At 49.0% G+C, this 22,686-nt stretch overlaps 1 protein-coding gene and 1 pseudogene across 6 annotated transcripts in view; both read right to left on the reverse strand.

The window, feature by feature from the left end:
* The window catches only part of Pla2g5 (phospholipase A2, group V), a 64,316-nt gene that overhangs the window by 9,892 nt on the left and 31,738 nt on the right, over positions 1-22,686 (reverse strand). For 2 of the 6 annotated variants that reach the window (NM_001122954.1, XM_017320043.1), the window contains exon 2: positions 9,862-9,977. The gene's annotated coding sequence lies outside the window, so the exon portion shown is untranslated. Of the gene's footprint in view, positions 1-449; positions 682-2,948; positions 3,024-9,861; positions 10,120-13,142; positions 13,235-22,686 lie in introns of those variants that run through there. The other 4 variants (XM_030253319.1, XM_017320044.1, NM_011110.4 and 1 more) reach the window with 4 other exon arrangements.
* Positions 18,238-18,338, reverse strand: Gm25280 (annotated as a pseudogene).

The raw sequence follows: 22,686 nt of genomic DNA on the forward strand, positions 1-22,686 counted from the left end.
TCCAGGGAGGTGTCGGCAGTGGCTGGGCCTGGAAACGGCTGTGCAGGAGTCCAGAGCATCTCTGCAGCCCCAAGGCAGCCCTGAGACAAGGTTATGGCTTGTCTGTTTTTATCCGATGACCACAGGGGCACAGGGACACTGCGAGATAATTTCAGGGTGGAGCCAGGCTACGATGATGAAAGGTGAGGAGAGCCGATATGGACAAGACGGGAGAATGGAGGGTGATGTGGAAGTGATGGAGCTGCCAAGATCAACGTGAGGAACGGGTCCTTCAAGGCCACCTGCGGGAGCCCTGTAGGCCTTGGACCTCCATTTTCATCTCTTGCCTGGGAAAGAGTCCAATGGTCCACTCAGCTTTGAGATATCTGCCCGCTGTGCTGGCTGCTTCCCGACAGAGGGACAGGGCCCCCAGCCGCCCCCATTGGGCAGTCCCATAATGAGAGTCTCACCTGATTGCTAGTCTCTGTCCTGAGTTCCGGAGAAGAGGCGGCAGGTGGGTCTGCTTGGTTTTAAACCAGTCCTGTCGCCTCCCACACTGCTGCGTGGGCCGCCTCCAAGATTCCTGGGGACCCAGGGAGGCCCACTTCAAGACCCCCTGTGGTTTCTCCTTCTCTAGATTCTTGATACAGCCCTCAGAGCTGGGGCGCTCACAGGGGAGATATCTGGAAGTGGCTGCTTTGAGCTGACGTGGGTCTGAGACTAGTCCCCATCCAGAGACAGAGCCCTGAAATCCCCTCCCAGGCACAGCCTCACTTCCGCTCCCACAGTGGGCCTTTGTGGAATGATCCAGCCCTTGGTTCCTTGTGGTTTCCCAGCCCACAGAACCACTTCTATTTTGTTCTGTCTTCTTCGGCCTCAGCTCGAGGGCAGCCCTTCTTTCTCTCCTTTCTAACTTGCCGACCCCAAATTTCTCAGGAGCCTGTAGAGCCCCCTCTGGGGACACTGCAAGATGTCTCCCTAGCCCTAGCATGTGGTACCACCTGTTGACATCCGACTCACTCACTACTGGATCCCTATACCCAGCTTTTCCCTCCGGAACCACTTAGTAGCTGTGTGACTCTGGGCAAATAGCTGTGCCTCTCTGTTTCTTCATATGAAACTTGAACCCAGTGACTCCGGTAAGGTGGAGAGTACCAGACACAACTATAAAATAATGTCATGCAGAAGGATGTATGGCTCAGTGGGTGATGTCACAGATTCTACATCCTGGGTTCAAAGTCTAGACGACCTCACTAACTGGAAAAATCATCTCAGGTGGTACATCTGCTCGGAGGAGCTGTCATGAGCCTTAATGAATGAATGCATGTATTAACACTTATGGTAAAGGCTGAACTATGCAAATAAATGAAAGGTGGAATGTTCTAGAAGTAGGACATTGTGCACTCTTATGAATCCTCACACTCGTGCTTTACAAAGAAGCCTTGGAATGAGTTACTGTCCCTCATCACCTCTTTGTCTGTCTGTCTGTCTGTCTCTCTCTCTCTCTGTCTCTGTCTCCCGCCCACCCCCCTACCACCTCCCCCCCCCCGCCCCATGCACTGCTCTTTTTGTTTCTTTTTGGAGTGGGTTTCTGATTTGGTCTGGAGCTCCCCCAAGCAGGTAACCTGGCTGGCCATCAAGCCAAGAGATACCTAGGATATCAGTGGATGCCACTGGGCCTGGCTCTCTTCTAACCCAGAGGATCAAAGCCTTATTTGTGTGACAAGCACCGTACTGCCTGAGCTAGCTCCCCAGCCCTGCTGGCCTTCTATCCCTCCTCCCTTCCATCTCTCCCAGCAACAGCAGCAGTGAGAAACCCTCATACCTACTTCTCTCCCTAGGACCTAACCACAGGCTCTCCCATGTTGTCCTGGGAACTCAACTCAATACAAAATACTTATCTACTGTGTGCCGGACACGAAAGGGAATCCAGCGGTGGACAAGGCAGAGCCCTTTCTTTCAGCTAGTAAAGGCACAGTCACTGTAATCTGAAGTGATGGGTACAGCACCCAGAACTGTCCATTCTGTGGTCTCAGTTCCCCTTCTTGACCAATCATCTTCTCCTTGGGGACAGCAGGTTACTGTGTGACCCGCCCACCCCCCCACCATGCAGTGGTCAGAGGACAACTCACAGGAGTTGCTTCTCTCCCTCTCCCAGGTGGGCTCGGAGACAGAGCTCGTGGAAGCAGTGTCTACCTGCTAAGCCCCTTGCCAGCCCTCAAATGATCTCCTCCGTCCCAAACACCTGCTGACCTTGCCGCCCTACATGGGAGACCAGCAGCTGTGGACGCGGGCTCAGCTAACAGAGTGTCTGCCGGGCATGCAGAAAACTCTAGGTTCGATTCCCAGCACCGGTATAAACTGGGTATGGTGGTACATGCCTGTAATCCCAGCCTGGGATACATGAAACTCTGTCTCAAAAAAAACAAAAAACAAAAACAGTGTCACCTTCCTTTTTGCCTCCGGTGGCCTTTGGAAGCTTCCTCTGAAATTCACATTTCCCTGTAGAAACCTCCGTGTCACCTGTCACCCGTCCTGGCCTGAATTCTGCTGTGCTGCAAGCCCAGCAACCTGTGCATGGTGTTCACCCTGAGTCCCTCACTATGTTCCCTCCAACTCCTGGTCCTTCCTCTACCAGCACAACCCCCGCCACCGCGTCAGCCCCCTTTCCAGACCCTAACTACACACACACACACACACACACACACACACAAACACACCCTGACCTGCCCTCAGGACTACTCCTCTCCACCCATCCCCGGCTGAGCCTGTCAGCCTGCAGATATTTGCTTAGTTCTGAGCAGGTGCCTAGGTGGGTGTGGGAGCTGGGCAGAGTTTGGCAGGAGTCTTGACTCTGCAAGACAGACTTAATGACAACAGGACAGAATATAGGAATAAGAAGGCACAGTACCAACCTGGGAACCCCAGCTTCCAGTCACACACCCCGATTCAAATCAGCCCATGCTCACCTTAGCGGAGGTGTTGAGGGGTGGGCCGTGGGAGGGTTCGTAGGTCAACCCTACTGGAGCTGCAGCTGTCTCCAGCTGTGGCAAAGAAAGCCTGGCAAGTTAGGTTGGGCTCATGAAGGCAGAATTCCAGTGTCATCGAGTCTACTCTCAGTTCCAAGAACAGCTTCTCATGTCAAAAAGGGTCTCAGGAAATCCCCATGGGATGAGTTAAACATCTCGGAACTTATTTGCTGTCTGAGTGTAAGAGGAGCAGGCTGGTGCCAAGGTTGAGGCAAGGATGCCTGGCCACTCCTGTTCCCAGAACCTAAGCTTTCACAATAACCCTAGCCTAGGACTAGGGTTTTATGACCCCTGGGAGACATCTAGAAGAGTTCACCCGAAGAACTCTGGGAAAAATTTTGCTTGGAGCCCTCCTCCTGCAGGACGTCTCCCAGGATTCCTCCTTCTGCAGGGAGCTGCTCGGTCTCAGGAACATGCTGGATGTCACCTCAGACATCTGTCCTCTGGGATGCTTCCTATCAGAGGGCTTCCTACATATGACGGTCCAGGAAGAAAGGGGGAAGTTCAGGATTCGCTGAGCACCCACTAGGTCCAAGGCTACATCAGCATCCACAGACTTCTTAAACCCCTCAGAGTCCTGGGATGCCTGGTGATTCCGCTCTGTTTTAAGGAGATGAAAACTGAGGGACAGGTAGCCTATGGAGGCCACACAACTTCTGAAAGGTTTCGGAGCAATCAGTCTGACCTGTCCCCCCAAACACCCAGTGCTTTCCTCATAAGCAAATGAGGACTGCAAAGCTGAGCCCCTCTGCCGCATGAGCTCACGATCCCGGAGTTGCCCGAGCCTCTGTCCCGGGACCCTTGCTTGTTTGCTTTCAGCCAAGGGATACTGTGGACGCTTGCGTTCTTGGAGCAGGAGTGGCCGGGCATCCAGCCTGCTCCTTTTAGACCCAGCAAGCTCCAGAGAGCAAATGCATCGTGGGTTCTCCTACGAAAGGCCTGGCTTACCCTACTTGGTGCTTTTTCAAACCTGTAACCAAGACGGGGAGAAAGCTCAGTCAATACTGCTAGCAATGCAGTTCGTGAGGATGTGAGTTCGAGCCCCAGAACCCACATTTCTTAAAAATGAACATGATGTCCTTGTCATCCAAGCACTAGAGAGGCAGAGACAGGAGGTCCCCAGGGCTTGCTGGCCAGCCAGCCTATCCTACGTCCAGACTAGTGGGAGAGCCTGTCTCAATAGAGAAAGGATGGATGGAGCTTCAGGACCAACAGCCAAAGTGCTCCTCTGCTCTCTATACCCACAAGCCCACATGGGCCCGTCCACACATGAAAACACACGTGTGCACACATGTGTGCATCGCACAAACAGAAAGCATGCAGTCAGCTGCCTATAGACCAGGGCCAAAACCTTAAACAAAGCTCTAAATTTCCAACTTCTCTCAAGACATGTAGCATTCTGTTTCCTTTATGGCAAGCCTCACTGATCCTGGCTGTCCTGAGCCCGACCTGACTCACAGTGCGAGTCTGGCACCTTGGAGGGGAAGCAATTAGTGACCTATCTCGGAATTCGAAGAGCAAAGATTCTCTCTCTCTCAGACCATCTTACAGTTCAAGCGCTGGGCTCTGAGGTCAGTATCCAGCAGTGGCTCAGTTAGCACTGTGTAAGCAGACAGAGCAAGGGGGACCCTGCCCAGGAGGAAGAGGCGACACCTGTGCTAAAACCTATAGGATGACTTGATGACTTGGCAGAGCTTGCCTAGCATGCTCGAATCCCCGCGCTCAGTCCCCGGCGCTGCGTAAACCAGGCATGGTGCTTGCGTTCCCAGAGCCTGAGACGGACCCAGGAAGATCCAAAGTTTGAAGCCACACGCAGTTGTGCATCAAGTAGCAGGCTAGCCTGGAATACGTGAAACCCTGTTTCTAAGGGCAGGAGCTGGGGGGTGGGGGGCGTTGGGGTGGAGGGCAGTCAAATTGAAGGGTTCTCAAGGCAGAATGAACAGCCTGGGCCAGACTCGCAGGCACCTTCGGGGAACTGAGAATAGCGGCAGTAGGCCAGGTGTTTAGAAACTAACTGTAAGGGAGAAAAACACTTCTTCAACACCTTCTGGCTTCTGCAGCCAGCTGTTCCCATGGGGATCATCCCCTGAGACCAGCACAAGGTCCCAGAACAAAGATCTGAGAAGACATGTATCCTCAGACAAGTTAGTCAGACTGTTCCACGTCTCCACATCAGGTTTCACGGGGCCAGTGATTTTTTCCCCCTGTTCTGAGTTGACGTAACCAAGTGTTTAGGCACACAGGAAGGTGTCGATAAATGCTGGCTTTTCCCCCCCTTTCATTTACTTATTACAGAAGGGAAGGTCTTTAAATAGTGAGTTGGGATTCTGGAAGAGATTTTGGGAAGGGCAGGCCTAATATGCAGCCGGGTCGACCTAGGGAAATTAGCAAAGAAGTTGAGTCTGGTGTCTTTGCTTGATCAATGTCCAGGTGGTCCGAGTCAGTAGGGAGAGACCACGATTGTTCTGGGGTTGAAATGCACAGGGGAGGGAGGTGACACAGCTCAGTCTTCACAGGTGTGACATCACCTCCAAACCAATTTCCATGACATCACCGGCAGGGGGCACCTTGACCACTGTGGCAGGAGAACCTCCCTGACAGGAATTCCAGCAGACCACAGACCACGAGGACACCTGGAGGACAGAAAGACCCAGGACCCAGCCTTGGGCTGAACAGGCTTCTGGAAGAGCAAGGGGCATCTGAGTCACAGGACACAGATTAGAGGAAGTGGCTTTGTGAAGGTGGATCAGGGAAGCCTTGTCTCCAAACCTCTGAAGGGCTAAGGGGGCCAGGGAGATCCCAGAGAACCCTCTGGGCGGGGTGGGTGAACCAACACCAGGTCCCCAGCTTTTAGGTCAGGACATCTCATGGGTCCTGGGGAAAGAATGAGCTGTCATGGGAGACTTTCTTGTCCCTATAGGGCACTTTCTATCTGCCATTTGTCAGGAAAGGCAATACCAGGAAAAGGAACATAGGGACGGAGCTGGGACACACCCTACTTCCTCTTTCAAGCCAAGGAACCTTCCCTTTAAGGGTTAAAAACACGGCGCTCTGACAAATTAACCACTACGATATCTCCATGTTACTCTGTAAAACTGTAAAACGAAGATGCAGGGTGTGGCTCAGCTGGCAGGGCAGTTGTCTAGCAACCCAAAGCCCCATCCCCAGCACTGCATCAAAGGGATGTGGCCCTGCGTGCCTAGGATCCCAGCACTAGGGAGGTGGAGGCAGGAGGTGGAGCTGAAGTTTAAGCTGATTAACCAACAGACCTCAAGTTGAAGTCCAGCCTGGGCTACAGGAGACAGTGTCTTGAACAAAATAAAGGGGGAGGGCAGGGGAATGATTTTTAAAAAAAATTCAATATTTTTGGTTTTTGTTTGTTTGGTGTCCTTTGGATACGTTACTGTTCTGATTTTTGGGTTTTGCTTTTGTGGCCCAGGCTGGCCCTGAACTCACAGTAATTTTCCTGCTTGAGGCTCCTCAGTGTTAGGAGCACAAGCTTGTGCCACCACACCCGGCATCCAAATATTTTCATTATTAATTTATTTTAACTGCATGGGTGCTCTGGCTGCACACATAGCACGCACAGAGCACATTCAGGCCGTTAAGAAGCTGTCCAGTCCCCTGGAACTAGAGTTACAGATGGTTGTCAGTCACCAGGTGGGTGCTGGGGATCAAATCCATGTCCTCTAGAAGAGCAGCCAGTGCTCTTAGCCCCCAAGCCATCTCTCCAGCCTCAAGATGTACCAATGCTTCATTCCCTCGGCACCCGGAAACCCCTCCCCTACTTTTTCTTCAGGTCAGACTCCTGCTCAGTGGCATGGCAGAGTGACAAGACAGCATCCGTGAAGTGGGAGCCAGACTGGGCATCAGGCCCCGCCAGGTCTGCCGTTCCACCAGCACCTGGTTTGTTCTAGAACCTTCCAGCACTTCCACTCAGATTTCTTCACACCCTGCCCTCTAGAACACTCAGCAGTCGAGCTGCTCTTGGTTCATTAACCTCCAGGTCTTACTTTAAATGCCACCTCTTCCAGGCTGCCTTCTCTGACTACCTACCTAAGGTCATCATGCTTTCTCTTTCTTTCAAACACTGCGCGCCTCCTTGGTCGTGACATTGATGAGAACCTCTCCCTCCAGAGCGTGAGTCTCAGAGAACAAAGGCATTTCTGTCTTCTTCACTGTACTGGATAAAACCTTGAAGTCCAGAGGGAACACTAGAGCCACTCGGTTTGAAGGCCAGTGCAGGCCTGGCAGCCTGTCTTACAGATATGCATGGCTAGTCCTCACAGCAAGTCGTCAAGGCCACACCTAATCACAGGCTCAGGTACACCATTGTCGCCGGCCTGGGAGGAATGTGTAGGCATTCATACGCTTCCCTTTGGCTATCAGACTGCTGAAGCAATGGAGCCCACAAAATCAAAATTTCCCTAGAAATCTTATGCTAGGAGAAAGAAAAGATTTGGGGGTGTATCTTTCTAGGTACAGCACCCTCGTCCTTCAATAACTACTTAGTGACTATCTAAACACAGCTGTGGGGAGGCAGGCATGGGGCTATCTTAAGAATCCTCCAGGCAGGAAGCACAGGTGCTAAGGCCCTGGGGTAGGAGTCTACCCACAAGCTGAACAAACAAGCAAGCCAGGTCTTCCTTAGCCAAACGCCTTCCTGTGAATCCGCCTCAGCCTTCACTTCAAAGCCTCTGACTCCAGGTGCCCTGGAACCTCATTAGCTTATGCTGTGATACGCGCCCCCATGTTGTTAAACCAAAGGTTTTGTCCAATGCCGCCCCCATAAAATTTGGATCAAGGTCTTCTCTGTAAGCAGTAGACTAAACTTTGACACATAAATAAAAATCTATCCTCAAAGAATAGTAGCTCACCCAACAAGTAATGGGGCCCAGCTAGAGGCCCACCAACAGAAGAATGGCAGATACGCACAATGCCGAGATATTCGGCCATAAAGAAGAACATTGCATTGTCTGCAGGAAAGTTGACTGACTTGGAAATAACCAAGTTAAGTGAAAATGACAGGAACACAAAGATAAATAGGACATTTTCTATTGTACGTGGGATCTATTTATCCATCTATCTATCAATCAGCATTTATCTATAGTTATCTATATTGCATGAAACAGGAAGGGGGACTGTTTGAGACCAGATAAAGGACCAGGAGAGGAAGGAAGAGAGACAAGAACAGCTACTGGGTGGTGAATACGTACAGAGTATGTGACATCTGTAAGAATGTCATAGTGAGACATTATGGCAAGATGGCTCAGTGGGTGAAGGTGCTTGCAACCAAACCTGAGGCCCTGAGTTCAATCCTCATGACCCACATGGTGGTAGGAGAGTATTGACTCCCACATGTTGTCCTCAGATACACACACACACACACACACACACACACACACACACACACAGTAGCTTGGGAAAGTCTCCACACTCCACAAAAATAAATAAGGTAATAAAAAAATTAGTGTGTTATTATGAAATTCACCATTCTGTACAATGAATCCATGGTAGTGTGGTAGTGGAAAAATTAAAAGATATTCTCAACGCAAGAAGTCCAAAGTCCTTGCCTATGTGAATATCTGGGCTGAAGGCTTGGGGATTTGGTTTGGTTGGCTGGTTCAGTTTGTTTTTAAGATCCAGAACTTGGGCCATGACAAACTCCCTACTGTTCTGACCGGATGCTCACAGCTCGGTGAGTTGTGGCCAATCAGGCTGCCCCTCCCTGGCTTTCCCACCCCACTTCCTTTCCTCTGGCTATAAGTACAGCCTGTCCTTGAGTGGGTGGGGCATCCACTTCTGGTCTGGAGCGTTGCCTGACTCAAATCACCACCACAGTGAAGGCCTGTGGCGAGCTGGTCACTTCTCCCTTAGCGGTATTGTCCCTTGCAGATCAGAACTGGCTCCTCAGGGTCACAGGGTACTTCAGCTCTGAGCTGAACCTTGGTCAAGGCCAAATAACCTTCCAGATCGGACTGTTCAGGGAATGGAGGGAGACATTGGAAGGGCGCTGGAGGGAGGAGAAAGCTCCCCTTGTATGGGCTGGCAATGGCATGGCGCCCTTTTCTAGATTGTTTGGTTTGTGCCCTAGGTGGCTGGCATGCAGGAGTTAGGGAGGGAGGGGTTAATTAGATGTGAATGAACTCTTTGCCCAACTCTTTTCCCCATCTTTTCCCCAAAGGGGAATGTTCACTTGTGGTTTGGATTTAAAAAAAAAAAATCCAGGGTTGAAGAGATGGCTTATCCATCTATACAAGCATGCCAAGGGTATAGACCTAAGCTTGCTCCCCAGAACCCATGTAAATAAAACAAGATCTCAGGTACAGGGTGTGTGGCTGCCATCCCAGCACTGGGGAGGCAAGTAGATGGCCAGTGTGTTCAATCATGAGCTCCGGGTTCAGCGAGAGCCCCTTGCCTCAAAAAATGAGTTGGAGAAGCAAAATGGCCTCCACATGCATACACATACATGCACATGTGTACCTGTACACATGTGTATATATACCACACAAACATGTACATAATAAACATGAGAAAGTTGGGCTAGCCTTCAGATGGCTGTAAGCAGGAGTCACAATCCACCCCATTTATAACCCTGTCCTGCCTTAGTTCATTTTAGGAATGGCCATACTGAGTACCCTTACTTTAGACATGACTGCTCTCAGGAACTACCCTAGCCCTGGTCTGACAAACGGCTTATAAGGGATCCTGAGACCCTAGAAGATTCCTCTGTCAGAAGCTGTGCCCACTGCTCCCCAAACCCCTCTCGGGTTCTCCAGACTCCACCTGCCCAGATGCTCTCTCTCCAGCCCACTGCCCCTCCATTTTGGGATCTTCCCTCCCAGTCACTGACCTTTGTAGCCTGGTCTCAGCGCCTGTTCCCAGGGCCCGTTCCTAGGAGCAGCCTCAGTAGACAGAGTCTGGATCCCTGCGTTTATGGCCGGCAGCACAAGCATCAGGGTCTACAAGCTGCAACACAGGAGGACAGACTCTGATCATGGGAGCACGCAATGAACTCTGGCCAGCAAGCATCCCGCTCAGCCCCCAGCAGCCTTCATGGTGGCAGAAAGTCCAGCAAAAGCAGAGGCTGGCACAGCACAGGCCCCTCTGCAGCAGGGCCCTGGGCAGCCACCCAGCGCATTCCAGTGGGGAGGGCAGGGGAAGAGAGGCAAGTTATCCAGGTCACAGCCTTATCCACTTCAGAAGCCTTCGATAATCCCTTAGCCCTGACTAACCCCCGTGGGGCCTGCATTGGAACCTTCTTAATTATCTGAGAGGCTAAGTGTCTTGACTGTCTGAGGACCCAGGTGCCAAAGTGTTGTCCCGGCCAGGAGCACGAACACAGAGCCCGTGGTAGGGATGGCCCAGGACGGTGGAGGAGAAGTGGGTCCAGCTGAAGCCACTGGGGAGGCCAAGTGTCTCGGGAGGGTTGCTAGATCGGAGCTTGGAGAGCAGAGGCATGGGTTTCAATTTTCCGAGGTTTTTTTCTGAATTACAAGGGAATGCTTCTGTGTGAGTCTTTGCCTGCGGGGGGGCGGGGAGGGAGGGGGGTGGAGGGTCAGATTCACAAGGCGAAGGTGAGGACCCTAGGGGACCCAGTGTTCAATCCGGGAAGCTGGGTCTGAGCCAGTGCATCACCAAAGACATCGCCCAAGGGTCTGGAAATTAAGGTTAGAGCAACAGGGGGAGCTGACAGACACCCCTCGCCCAGCCAGAACTGCAACAAGGAAGGGAGGGGGTGAGGGAAGGAGGGAGGGAGGGAGGGAAGGAGAGGGAAAGATGAAGGAAATAGAGAGGGAGCGAGGGAGGAAGAAAGGAAGAAGAAAATGAGCAGAGGTACTCCACGATCAAGCGGTCACGGGTCTCCCAAAATATCATTTTGAAATTTTTGAATTCTGCTTAAAGTTATAAGACTTATCCATAAATCCTCAATTCCTAATAATTTGCTGTTCTTTCTCTGTCTCTGTCTCCCTGTGTGTGTCTCTGTCTCTGTCTCTGTCTGTCTGTCTCTCTCTCCCTCATCTGAGGGCAAACTGAAGAAACTTACCCATAAGTCATCCCCAGTTTCTCCTCCAATGAGAAGATAGTATTTTACACAAACAAGCAAACTTAGGACCGTGAAATTTTTTTTTACTTATTTATTCTTATTTTATGTGCATTGGTGTTCTGCCTGCTGGTATGTGTATGGGAGGGTGTCAGATTCCCCAGCAATGGGGAACTGGAACTAGGGGTACTGGAACTACAGACAGTTGTGAGCTGCCGTGTGGGTGCTGAGAATTGAACCCCAGGTCCTTTAGGAGGAGCCTCCAGTGCTCTTGACCGCTGAGCCATCTCTCTAGCCCTGGCCATGAAGAAATTTAACACTAGGAAAGATACCCACAGGCCTGAGCACCGCATGGCCCAACCACAGTGGGAGCCACTGTGATGTGCAAGTGGCGGAGAGATGGGAGAGAGAAGGAAGGTGAACAGTTTGAGCTCTATGAAGAAAGGGGGAACTGGAGATGTGAGGGTGGTGAGGAACAACCTGATGTGAGTGGTCTACCCTGCCACACGAGGCCATGGTGAAGTCCCACTCCGTGAGCACTGCTACTGAGCACCAAGTCTGGGTCTATGGCCTTGCAGCTGCAGGGGTCTGTGTCAATGTCTGTGGCTCATATTACTACCAAAGGCCATGCGGATGTCCCTGATCTGGACTGAGACCTGGGACCATGTTGATGTCCAAGGGCTGTGCAGAGTTAGTCTTGCCCCTCACTGGCTGCAGCACTCTGGAGAGCAGGCCCTGCACCTTGCTTGGGCAGTACAGTAGAACTGGACCTGATGTTGTGGGCAACGGTGAACCGGCCAAGGTTATGAGAGTGGAAGAGCTGGCCCAGCCCTTTGCTGGCTGTAGAATTGGGTGAATTACTGGGGCAGAGAGTTTGCCCTGGTGGTGTGGGTGCAGGAGAGCTGGTGGACTGACCAACTCAGCTACCACCCAGGCCCACATCCAGGGCTCTGAGTTGGCCCATCCCAACATCTACACCATCAATAGACTGCTGGAGCATGTGAAGGGGCGGGTCCTGCAGATCCAAAGCTGCAGGATCTCCATGACAACAGGTAACAACAGGATATCTCTGAGGAGTCCCAGTGAGGTTGCAGTATTGATAGTGTAACAAAAGCCAGAGGCCTCAACCAGACCAGTGTCTCATTGCAATGAACATTTGCAGGTAAAGATGTGTGGACAAGGGCTGGAGAGATGGCTCAGCGGTTAAGAGCACTGACTGCTCTTCCAGAGGTCCTGAGTTCAATTCCCAGTAACCACATGGTGGCTCACAACCATCTGTAATGGGATCTGATGCCCTCTTCTGGTGTGTTTGAAGACAGCTACAGTGTACTCATAGACATAAAATAAATAAATTTAATTTAAAAAAAAAAAGATGTGTGGACAAAAGAGTAAACTGTGGGAGACACTGCAGTTTCCACAAGAAGATGGGTTTTTTTTTATTCATTTTTGTTTTATTTTATTTATTTATATTTTTATTTTCTTTGGGGGGTGTAGGAAGCCACATGTGCCGTTGCAGAGTGGCACTGACTACTGCTGGCCACCACGCATAAGTTTGGACAAACAACCAATGTGTACATATGCAGTAAAGTTTTTTGCAAAGACACTGCCTGGCCCGGGCATGATAATGAGGCTTTGAGAGTATAACCAATCAGATGTGAGACATGCAAATGAGGTATGATAATGAGGCTCTGTGAGGTACAGAGAGAGAGAGAGTAGCCAATCGGATGAGGAACATGCAAATGAGGCGTAGTGCATAACCAATCCGGGTGTGAGACATGCCTCTCCTAGGCCTATATAAGCAGCACCAGTTCTGGGCTCGGAGTCTCTTCGCCTCTGCAATCAAGCTCTAGGCATTCATGCAGTTGGTGTGACTTGTTACCCCCATAGCCTGGAGCTCCTCCTTGGTTCTGTATAGGATACTGATGTTTGAAGCCAGAGCATTTGTTCAGCAATCCCTCAGTGTGGATTTGTCTGGTACCTCACAAAAATGGTGCTAACCGATTTTTAGTAAGACTATCACATAAGCCAAGGTTGGGGACCTGTGTGTTTTCAACCTAGCTATCCAGTCTCTTAGTTCTGTGATAAAGTACCTGGCAGAACTAACTTAGCCCATCATGGAGGGAGAGGCACGTCCGAGCAGCTTCATGGAGACAAGCATGAGCCTCAGAGGCTTCCTGGGTCTCTGTGAATGAGGAAGCAAAAAGCTCAGACAAGAACCAGAAACTGGCAGCAGTTTCAAGGCCACCCTCAGAGACTCCTTTTAACTAGGTTGCTAAATCCCCAAAGCTCCACAAACTCTGCCTAACAGCACCACTGCCTAGAGACCGAGCATCCAAATGCATGAGCCTGTGGGAGATGGGTCAGAGTCAAGCAATAATATCCTCCCGATGTCTCTCAGGGGACCTGATGCTGTGATATGAACCCCATGACCAAAGAGCAGCTTGGGAAGGAACGTGTTTCTTTTAATTCACTGTTTATAGTCCGTCATGGAGGGAAATGGAAGGCAGGAACTCAGGGCAGGAACCCAGAGGCAGGAACTGAAGCAGAGGCTATGGAGGAGTGCTGCAGACTAGCTTATTATCATGGCTCGGTCACCTCACTTTCTTCTATTACCTAGCCCACCTGTCCAGGGCGTCACCATCAATTCCCCCCCCACCCCCATCCCAACCTCCCATGTCAATCATTAATCAAGAAAATATCCTGCAAATATGCTCAGGGCCAATCCGAGGAAGGCAATTGCTTCCGTTGACATTCTCTCTTCACAGGTGAATCACTTTGACACAAACTAACCAGTGTACCAGCCAAGCTTATATACTCCTAGTGGCAGGAACTGTAGCAATTTTGGCAATAACTGTAGCAATTACAGTTCTCAGTGCTGTGACCAAATACCAATGAGAGCAACATAGGGGGGTGAAGGCTTTATTTTGGCTCCTGGTATGAGGGCATACAGTCCATTATGGCAAGGAAAGTGGGGAGGAAGCTCTATGCCACGGGGATCTGATGCTGTCTACTCAAACCTCAGAAGACCAAGAGCCAGAGATAGGAGCACGGCAACGACTCGGCTGGTTTTCTTCATTCCCCTCTTTAGTCATAGAGACTTCAGCCTAAGAAAATCGTGTCCAGCCTTAGATAATTCTCTTTTAACTTTTGAATTTTATTTATTTATTTATTTATTCTGTGTGTGTGTGTGTGTGTGTGTGTGTGTGTGTGTGTGTGTGTGTGTGTTGGGTATCATGGCACACGTGTGGAAGTCAAAGAACAACTTGGAGTTGGTTCTCTCCTTTCACCATCCTTGGGCTTGAACTCAGGTCACTGGGGCCTGGCTGCAAGCTCTGTAAGGAGTGGAGGACGCTCTTAGTGAATAAAGTCCCCAGACCCATGAGAAAACCACAAAGCTTTCCCTGCTGTAGCAGATGAGGCTCAGAAGGGAATCACAAAGCCTTACTCTGGCTTATGACATAACTGGGAAGAGGGGATCTCAGCTGACACATTGCCTCCATCAGCCTGGCCTGTGAGAAAGGCTATGGGAGCATTTTCATGATGAATGGTCCATGTGAGAGAACCATAGCCCACTGTGGGCGGTGTCATCCCTGAGCAAGTGGTCCTGGGTTGTATAAGAAAGCAGCTGCCCTGCTTTCATCGATGCACAGGTCATTCAGGAGAAAGAAAACAGCCAAAGAAACTCCAGGCTTAGCCTGACGAGAGCTCTCAGTGCAATCTCCATCAAAATTCCAGAAGCAGTCGCCACCAAAATAGAAAACAAAATCTAGAACTTCAAACAATGGAAATCCCAAACTGTCAGGGCCAGAAGGACTTCACAGCATATTAAGTTGTGAGACTCTGACAATGCAGATATTCTTAACACTCTTGAAAAGACCAAGCATTCTAGAAAATTCCGTCGGTAGTGGAAGAGGTTAGTGAGCTGGCATGATGGTTTTGGGTTGTAACTGTCCCTTAAAAGACATACTGATAAAGGCCTGTTCCCGGCCTGTGGTGTACTGAGAAGAGATAGCAACTTAAAGAAGGCAGTGGGTTGGAGAGATGGCTTAGAGGTTAAGAGCACTGACTGCTCTTCCAGAGGTCCTGAGTTCAATTCCCAGCAACCCCATGGTGGCTTCTAACCACCTATAAGGAGTTCTGGTGCCCTCTTCTGGCCTGTGCAGGTAGAACACTGTATATAAAGAACAGGATACACCAAGGGGAAAGCTGTAATTTGGGCTGGTGAAATGGCTCAGTGGGTAAGAGCACTGACTACACTTCCAAAGATCCTGAGTTCAAATCCCAGTAACCACATGGTGGCTCACAACTACCCATAATGAGATCTGACGTCCTCTTCTGGTGCATCTGAAGACAGCTACAGTGTACTTACATATAATAATAATTAAATCTTTGGGCCCGAGTAATAATAATAATAAATATTTTTTTCGATAATAATAATAAATATTTTTTTTAAAAAAAAGACAGCTACAGTGTACTTACATATAATAATAATTAAATCTTTGGGCCTGAGTAAGCAGAAGTCCTGAGTTCAATTCCCAGCAACCACATGATGGCTCACAACCATCTGTACAGCTACAGTGTACTCATATACATAAAATAAATAAATAAAACTTTTTTTCAAAAGAAGGCGGCAGTGGACACAGCCAAACACTAGGTGGAGCCAGGGGAACCTCTTGGAAGAAGGGGATGAAGGAATGTAGGAGCCAGAGGGAGGTCAAGCACACACAAGAACATGGCCCACAGAATCAACCAAGTAGGGTTCATAGAGACTCACAAAGACCAAAGTGACAACTACGGACCCTGTATGGGTTTAAGCTAGGTCCTCTGCATATACCTGATGGTTGAATAGTTTAGTGTTCCTGTGGGACAGTGTGGGGAGGGATGCCTCTGACTCTTTTGCTTGCCTTTGGAGCCCTTTTCCTCCTACTGGGTTGCTTCGTCCAGCCTTGATACGAGGGTTTGTGTCCAGTCTTATTGCATCTTGTTAGACCATGTTAGGCGGGTGTCCCTGGGAGACCTGTTCTTCTTGTTTTGTTTTGTTTTTTTTTAGGGGGGGTGGTTGGGGGTAGGTAGGAGATATGGGGGAGAGAGGAACTGGGGGGAATAGAAGAAGGGGAGCTGCAATCAGGCTGTAATGTATGAGAGAAGAATACAAAAGAAAAAAGAAAGAAAGAAAGAAAGAAAGAAAGAAAGAAAGAAAGAAAGAAAGAAAGAGAGAGAGAGAGAGAGAGAGAGAAACTTATTTTCAGTCGTACACAGAAAGTACCAGCTAAATGGCTGACGCTCTAGTCCAGCAGGAGGGTGCTCGCCTAGCATGTTCAAGGCCAGGGGTTTGGTCCTCAGCACTAAACTCAACTCAGCAGCTACTCTTACAATTAATATAACTTAATTGCTTTAGAAATATCTGAGGTCATAGAAAAATAAACTAATTCACTAAAACCAAGATGCTGTGCCCTGAAGGGGGGTTATCTGAATCCTTAATAGTTTAATTCTCTCTCTTTCTCTCTCTCTCTCTCTCTCTCTCTCTCTCTCTCTCTCTCTCTCTCTCTCTCTCTCTGTGTGTGTGTGTGTGTGTGTGTGTGTGTGTGTGTGTGTGTGGTGTGTGTGTGTTTCACATTATTGCTTATCTTATCTCTAGTGTCTATGTTCTGGGAACAGCAGCTTAGCTTAGCCAGCTGCAGCTGGCAGAGCAAGGCCTTTTATCTTCTGTCACCCTAAAGCATACATCACCATAACAAGTGGTTCCATGTGGCTGCCTTCGGCCGGCGGTATTCCCTCCCCGCCTTCACTTCCACTCAAGTAAAATCCTATCCCTGGACACACACACGATGGAAAAGAGTTTCAGGATAACGTAGAGTTGGAGTTCATTCAAAGGGATTTTGGACATAGATTTTATGGACAGAGAGGTGCCCAGGGGACAGTGAGACAGACCCAAGTCTAGGTGTGGACTTCTCGAAGGACAGGCAAGGCACTTATTTTCTCAGTAGAGGCTGAATATACAAACCCGTGGCTTTCTGTTCCTACTGCTCAAATAATGTCATTCGTGGCAAGTTGAAAGGTTAAAGAGTTTGCTTTTCCGGAAAAAGCTGTAAAGTGGATTTATGAGGGGTGTTGTCAGGAACAAGAAGTGCCAAATGTTGGGCCTTGAAGCCACCTGAGACCCGCGTAGGCGTGGTTTACTAAGTTTGCTTATTCTCTTTCATTCTCACCCGCACCCCGTGTGTTAAGGAAAACGCCAGCAATTCTGGCACTGTCAGCGGTGTGTGGAGTTTCCTGCCTCCGCCAGCAGCAAAGTCAAACCAGCCAGAGCTTGGGATGAAGGCTTTCCTTTCCCTCTTCCTGTGCCTCAGTCTTCTTTCTTTTCTGCCTCATTATGAGTGGCAAACGGTTGCCTTGTCTTAGAAATGGCGCAGCTTCCCATGGTCAGGGCATTGGCTAAGGGTTTTCTGGACGTAGTCTTTAAGATTTTGAGGGACATTCTTCTCTTATATCTAATTTATGACATTTTTTAATCATGAAAATAGATTGTATCTCATGAAGTGCCTATTTTACTTCTGTTGAGATGGTCAAATGGCTTTGGCTTCGCTGGCGGTACACAATAACTGCAAATACGGGTGCACCCTGGTATCCTGGGAGATGAATCCCACGTGATGCCTCTATGACCTTTTAAAGTTACGGCTGCATCTGGCTGGGGTTGAAGATGTTCATCAGAGAACACATTTAGGTCTTCCGCACCTTCAACCAGCACACGATTCCCGTGTGAGCAGACATCTTGTCCTGGTCAATGACTTTCAAGACGATTAGACGTCAGTGGAAGGAACGCAACCAGGTGGCCAGAGCTTTAAGAGAAAAAAAATTCCTAAAGAAATGAAAAAATCCTGTCTGGGGACATCCTTAGAATTGATGCAATCTTAAGACCTGGATCCAGTGGAGCCACCAGGATGTTGGGGGTGGGCACGGGGGGGGGGGTAGCTTCTTCGAAGTAAGCATCCCAGAGTCTGAGAGGCTGGACCAGAGGGGATGAAAGCTCTGAGCCGGACGAGGTCTTCCTGAATCTTGACATAGGCTTCACACCAGCTGCTCAGGGGAGGACCCTGGGCCGGGCGAGAGGCATGCAGGGGCTCTGAGGCAGCTGTGGAGGCTTAATTACGTCACTGTGGTTTCCCCCTCTATCGCCAACTATAGTCCAGTTTCCCACATTGGGGGAAATACAGAGATCAGCCAATCCAGAGTACAATGGATAAGCCTCGCCCTGGGAAAACCGCCTTTGCAACCATGGTTTTCCATGGCGTCCAGAGGCTTTCTAATAACATCAAAGCTCCCCCAAAATGAGTAGTCTAGTGAGATAGGGAGATCAAACACCGGGGAGATGTGAGACGAAAACCTTTCATCCAGAGATCTGGTCGGTTTGTCTTTCCGGCTGGCAGTGCCAGGAAACTCCACACACTACTGATAACACCAAAACTGCCCGCATCGATGACGGGCGTTTCCCTAAGGAGATCTCAACTGAAAGCATTAAAGGCAAATTAACCTTGATGTCTCTTTTTTATCACTTCTTATTCCCGGCAACACCTCCCATAGATTCACTTTTCGTGAGCTTGCAACCCTGTTAATAAAAGGAAATTCTTTAGCCTCTCAACTTGCCTTGAATAAATTTGAAAGCCACAGGGCCAAGGAGTGACTGTTCCTTGAGAAGCCCATACCCCCTACTGGGGGGTATCTCAGTCTTCCCCTGGACACCTCTCTGTTCAGCTCTGTGCTTGAGGTCTACGCATTAAAAGGCCTTTAGTAAGCTCTGTTCCGTACTGGCTTGTCTGAGATGACAAAGCCAAGAAACCAGCCTTACCTGAGTGCAAGGCTCTAAGTGGAGAAGGGAACTCCCAGGCTACACGTCCTGGAGTGCTGAGTCTACCCTCTCCCTGCTACCCTTAAGTAGCAGAGAGTGATTGGTTCAAGGCTCCAAGACAAAAACAAGAGGGGCTCCCCTGGGGTGGCTGGCTGGGTCCTCAGGAGAGCTGAGAGTCTGTCCAGGATGCCTTCTGTCATCTTGGACTCCTTGGGTAATAGAAATGTCACCCTGTGAGCACCTCTCTGAACCCACATTTCTCTTTTGTGTAAAGACATCAAGTAATATAGGGTCAGGGTCCTAATGACGTCATCATAACTATTAGCGTCTGTAATTACCCTATTTCCAAATAAGGTCATATTCTAAGGCTCCAAGCCTTGACTAGGAAGTGAAGTCATGAAAGGAGGACACCATTCAACCAATAACATAGTAGAAAAGAATCTGCTACCTCCCAACCCCTCCACCTTGGTTTTCCGAGACAGGGTTTCTCTGTGTAGCCTTGGCTGTCCTGGAACGCACTCTGTAGACCACGCTGGCTTCAAATTCACAGAGATCCATCTGCCTCTGCCTCATGAGTGCTGGGATTAAAGGAGTGTGGCACCACTGCCCAGCTGGAAAACCTTAATTTTAATAAATGAACTAAGTTTGAATTTTTCAGGACATCTGCTTGAATGACTCCGTATAAAATACACGATGTTGCAATGATTACTTATCAATAACTTAATATAAAAATCTCACCTATCAATAGCTTTATACAAAATTATTTCACTTCTTACTTATGCTAGGTTCCCTGAGGTTAGCAGAATGCTCCAGAATGGCTGTCCTTCATGCCATGGCGTCCACCTTCATGATCTTCCAAGAGGACCTTAGAAAGGGCTTGGGCTGTATCTGCTTTGTGTTTGTCCCTGCCTGGATGTGAACATTTGAACTGACCCTTCGAATCAATGCTCATGCCTGAAGCACGTCTATGATACTCATCTGCCGTAGGCTGGAAAGTGAGGAACAAGTGGGGTGTTTGGGCACCCCACATCCTCTACTATGGAAATGTCTACAAGATTCGTGTTGGATGGTTTACCTAAGGCTGTGGAAGCCAAATTCTTAGCATGGGTTGAAGGGTGGGGCAGGGGGCGGCAGGAGGAGATGTTTACTTCAGGACCTAAGGCCAGAGTCACTATATCCCTGAAGAAAGAGAATAAGAGCATCATGGAGACAGGACACATTAGTAGGCCTATCACCAAACAAGCAAGGACTAGGGACAGTCGGGGCAAACCTACAGTCACACACTTCCCCCTCTATTAAGCTCTGTCAGGAGCCATCTAGGAAAGGCTGAAGCGACCTTTTCGGAAACAGCCCACCATTTTGCATGTCTTATGATGATGGGTGAGCTCTTAGAGGCAAGGTCGTAAAAGACTTCGTCTCAGGATTGCTTCCCACTGCTGATCTGCCTTGCCTGCCACTATCACAGAGCCCAATATTCCTAGGCATCAGCCCATACTATTGGGCAGATATTCTGCAGCTCGACATAAAGAGGAACTTTCATGAATTAAAGCTGTTTAGATGAGGGAATGATTTTATAGAATTCCTGGTTTGATTCAAATAATTTTAGAAAGAGATTTAAGGAGGTGGTTTTAGTTGTTTTGCCAGAAAGATGTGATAAAGGTAGAGTCAAGAACAGAATGTGCCCACTCCTCAGAAGGGTAAGTAAAGGCTGCATAATAAGGAATACAGTGAGCTTTCACCATTACATTAAGAAGAGAAATAGGTTTGGGGCACATTTGTGATCAAGGAAAAATGTCCTTTCTGGGTCAGATCACAGGATGGAGCCACAGGTGTGCACTATGATGAAGCCAGGCCGTGTAAACACGGTTCCTTTGAACTTCCATGAGCTTACAGAATGAAGCACTGCTTTGAACTTGGTGATAGGCTTCTTCTGTAGCTCGCCTTTTGTGTAACATTTTATCTATGAGGGAATTCCTTCTTACCTAGAGAACTTTGTCTCTAACAGCTGTAAAGGACCAAAAGCAATTTTAAAAAGGCGTGTAGCTGTTTCTGCTTCATCCAAGGTGTGTGGGGGCTGTGCGAGTGACTTCTTTCCTTCCCTTTCCTTTCTTTTTTTCTTTTTTTTTTTTTCTTCTTCCTGGCCAGCGAGGGGCTCCTGGCTGACTCACCAGAGAAAAGAGCTCTAGCAATAAATCCTTTTACTTAATCCCCTGCTGCTAAACAGCATGTGTTAAGTCACCAGAAATTAGCACTAAGTTAACCACAAATAATAAGAAGGTACAGCGGAAGAGGCCAGCGCTTATTTAAGCATAGTTACATTTTTCGTGCTTATTTAAGCACAGAACAGTAAGGAAGAGTTAAGTTTCCAGTGCTTAGTAAAGCACAGAGAGTCAAAGGAGTAAAAACGCTGTGTTTAATAAGGAGCAGAGAGTTATAAAATAAAGATACAGCGCATACTAGAGCACAGAGAGCTGAAGAGAAAAGAAGCCAGGGGTTTTCAGCCACAGAATAAGCAAGAGACTGTTAAGTTTTCCAGAAGCCGGCAGCTTCTAGCCCCAAATACAGATGGAGAGAGGTATAAGGTCAGGGGTCATTCAGACTTTAGCCGTCATCCAACTCCGTGTTCTGCCTCAGCTCCATCCCCTAAAGGCCGGGGCAGGCCCTTGTCTGCCCTAGCACAGTTCTGGAGAAAAGCTGATGGATTCTTCCAGATTTAAGAATTCCTATGGGACTGGTAAGGTGGCTCCGTGGTAAAGTGCTTGCCTTGCAGTCCCAAGGACTTGAGTTCAGTACCCAGGACCCATGTAAAAAAGCCAGGTGTGACAGCACACATTTGTAACCCAGATGCTGGGGGTGGGAGTGGAGCGGGAGTCAAGATCACCAGATCCCGAGGAGTTGCTGGGCAGTAACCTTAGCTTACTTTGTGAACTCCAGGTCTCAAAAAAACAAAACAAAACAAAAACAAAAAACAACAACAACAACAAAAAACCAACAAACAAAAAAAATCCAAGGTTGTCTTCTGAATGTCACATGCACACACACGCACACACCTGCACACACACCTGCACACACAAGAACAACCACAGAAATATAAACACACGCAGAAGAAATCGTGGAAGGAAAGAGGAAGAGAGTGAAGAGGAAGAAGAAGGAAATATGGAGGCGCTGGCCCTTTGGTTGACAGAGACTGCGTCATCCAATCCTTCCCGTGCTAGAGCGGACAGTGGGGGTCCCAAGAACTCATCCTTATCGCCTCCCAAGAAGTCTGCATGGCCTTGAAACTTCACAAAAGCTTCTGTGACCCAATGAATGAATGATTGACAGATGAGGTGAACAAGCCATACAGAATCAATGTAACCTTCGTATCCCTGAATGTCATGGTGTATCAGAAGACAGAAACATCCTAGACCTTCAAACACCCATTCACTACACTCTATACAGTCCTTGCAAGCTCTCAGAAGTGACTGCTGCCGATGTATCAGAAGACAGAAACATCCTAGACCTTCAAACACCCATTCACTACACTCTATACAGTCCTTGCAAGCTCTCAGAAGTGACTGCTGGGAGGTGTCCGGTAGTCACACCCAGATGGGTTTATGGAAAGTTCCCCAGTCAGGAGAGGTTTCAAAATCAGCTGAAATTTATGATGGCGGCACCCCTTGGTATGAAGGCTTTTCCAGCCCTCAGGGCTGCCCTGCCAGCTGTTGGGGAACAAAAAGGGCATTGGGTATGCCCATCCGTGAATCCACTATTTGACCACACCCACCTCCCCATCCCTGCAGAGGGAA

This window comes from Mus musculus, chromosome 4 (assembly GCF_000001635.26).
Source record: "Mus musculus strain C57BL/6J chromosome 4, GRCm38.p6 C57BL/6J".
NCBI lineage: Eukaryota > Metazoa > Chordata > Mammalia > Rodentia > Muridae > Mus > Mus musculus.